Source organism: Candida theae, assembly GCF_024610275.1.
Source record: "Candida theae strain CBS 12239 chromosome Unknown scaffold95, whole genome shotgun sequence".
NCBI classification, from domain to species: domain Eukaryota; kingdom Fungi; phylum Ascomycota; class Pichiomycetes; order Serinales; family Debaryomycetaceae; genus Lodderomyces; species Lodderomyces theae.
In genome coordinates, this window is record NW_026261410.1 from 798 (window position 1) to 3,840 (window position 3,043).

Here is a 3,043-nt window from a genome sequence, read left to right on the forward strand (position 1 = left end):
ACATTGTGTTGAAGTTAGATGTCCTTAGAAAGGACACACTGATGGATCAGCTATCTCATGATGAAGCTTTTGTAGAGAAAAGAAAATTTCAAGTTTATTATCTAAAAGATTGAAGAACTAAGTGGGAAATAGAATCTCTATTTATATGCTTTTGAATAAGATTTTTGTACAAAGGTATGAAACCCATGTGACCCTTGCTGGCAACAGAAGAAGGATCAACACTATGTATAGTGGTTGTCATACCAACGCCTTAAAATTATGACCACATTTATAAGAGAAAGAATGACCACATTACCACATTACCACATTACCACATTCATAAGAGAAAGAATGACCACATTACCACATTACCACATTACCACATTACCACATTACCACATTACCACAACACACGACCATATCAATATGGCCACATCAACATTGTACACCATCCTAATTTCCTGTGTGTGCTTTGAATACATGTAACTTATTAACACAGGGAAACAGTTCTGTTATAGAGTCCTTGAGTCACACATATTTCAACAGTAAAGACCATAATTTGGTGTAATTTAGCCACCAAGTGTTGAGGTATAAACTACTGGAGAGAGTGTCCATGTGCAAAGCCAATTGAAGAATCCTGCTTTGTCGTGTTCGACTTAACTACAATTTCACGANGGAGAGAGTGTCCATGTGCAAAGCCAATTGAAGAATCCTGCTTTGTCGTGTTCGACTTAACTACAATTTCACGACATTTGCAGAATCCAACTGTTCCTCTAACTTCTCGGGTGTTGTTTGCCAATTTTGAAAACCACTTTTGTTAAAGATGGTTACCTTGTGCCACAGTCCTGTAGCAAATACGAGAATCACCCCATTTTCCAAAGTAAAGGATGCATAGGACAACGCGTTGACTCGAGGGGAGAGAACGGGGTGGGGGTGGGTGTAAAAGCAATTGCAAGAAATTGAAAAGTAGCTCTGAAAACAATAAATGCACGTTTCCTCTTCTTCTCACTCCGTCATTGTGTTGTTTTGAGATTGGTTATGAGCCCTTTGTCATTTAAAATGTAGAGGAAATCGAAAAGGTAGGGGAGAGTTTAATTCATCGGTTTACGAAGCGAAGGAGAACTTAATGGAAACTCTCCGTCGTCTAAGATTGATGAATTAAGGGTTGTAGATTGCTCTGACATTTGTGTTTTTGCATACAAAATGTGTAGTGCACTCAATATTTAGGACTAGACGATTATAAAAACACGGTGCAGCAATACAACGCATATCCGGGCTCCGCTTACAGACAACGAGGTAAATCAAGTAATCAATTTGTACAAATGTAGTGGAAAATTGGGGGACTTTGAGATGAGAGATGTAAAATAAAGTAAAATATGGAATTCAGTTGTGTTGTTAGGATGGAATTCCAAGATTTTTAAAAAAATAGTAGCTACGGAAAGGTAACAACAACACATTGTAAATGTTTTTTTGAAGACAACAAAGAAGTTTTAGTCAATCCAAAATGCACGAGGAGTCTCTTCCAGGTCAAGTATATGCTTATATATCTCCCTATTCCATTACCAATCAATGATGTTAACAAAGTTTTCGGAGTAATATTCGGTAAATGATTGGTGTGTAGAGAGATGGAGAGAGGGAGAGGGAGAGAGGGAGAGAGAGAGAGAGAGAGAGGGAGGTAGGGTGTGTGACTAGCGAAATAGACGTAGAATAAACGATAGTGTCTTTCCAAAAGCTCATACTCCCTATCCTCCAATTATATTAACACTATACGACGACCATTCCATCTTTCTTGTTCTTTGTATTCAAAGCCACCCCTCCCTTTGAGATCTGCTCTACCTAGGCTTAACAACGTTAAAAAAAAAAAGAAAAGAAAATAGAAAAGAGGCACTCTTCTGCATACGAGGTAGTCTTTGATAGTAACACTCTTACTGCACTGCAAGGGCTTGCCATTCTTTGTTTGTAAAGTAGGCTGAGAGAGAAACTCATCAATTTGCAAGGACGTTTTCCCTTCCCATCCCAACAATGTCGTTGGTATTACATCCAAATCAAAGTTTTTTGAGTCTGTTTCTTGTGAGACTGGAAGCTTAAAAATAAAATAAGATAAAATAAAATAAAAGAAAAGAAAAAAAAAATGTCGTCCACTCGAAAGCAAAGAAAAAAAGAAAAAAAAAAAAAGAGCAAAAAGAGTAAGGGAAGGAGGTTTTGTGCTGTAGACATAAGTCTGTTCATATTACACGACTTTTACACAAAAATATGATATCAACGACATCGTCAATAAAGTTACCACAAAGTTAAATGTAAGAAGGGAGAATCCTTTCAAACGAAAAACAAAAAAAAATAGAAAAAAAAGGAAAATAAATATTAATAAAAGTTAAAAAACTTTCAAAAAATTAAAAAAAAAAAAGGATAAAGAGGATTTTATTGTTTTAAAGGCACATACACACATACACATATATATATAGATGTAGAGCTAGTTTTGCGAAACCTTTCTTCATTTACGGTGAAGCTCTAATTTTTCTACTATACACAGCCCATCGGCATCACCCGAAAAATCTCGTCCCATTTATTCAAAAACAAACAAGATCAACAACAACTGCAGGGGGGGGTGGGGGCGTGGGGGCGTTACGTGCCAGGGTTTTACAGTAGGTAGAGGACTTTGTACAAGAGTATCTATTGGCGCCAGCACACAGGTTTTGTATACAAGGACTCATTCGCTCAGCTACATAATCATTGATGAGGGAGTGCACTGTTATACGCAAGCCACTCTTTTTTGTTTTCAAGAAGCTCCATTCATGATATCCGCACCAAACTATCAAAATCAATTTGTTAGGGTGTGGTTGTTCACTCTCTTTACCCACCTTCTGCCATGCATACACACATGCACAAAAAAGATCAAAACTGTCCAGCGTATGCCCTGTTTGTATAATATAATAACAGACACACAAAAGTTAGATGTATCTTGTTGTATATACATTCACACTCTTTGTTGGCCTCATCTACTTTGCAAATGTCTCAGATTGGCGGCAAGGTTGAAACACAAGTAGATGATGTTACACATTGGGTG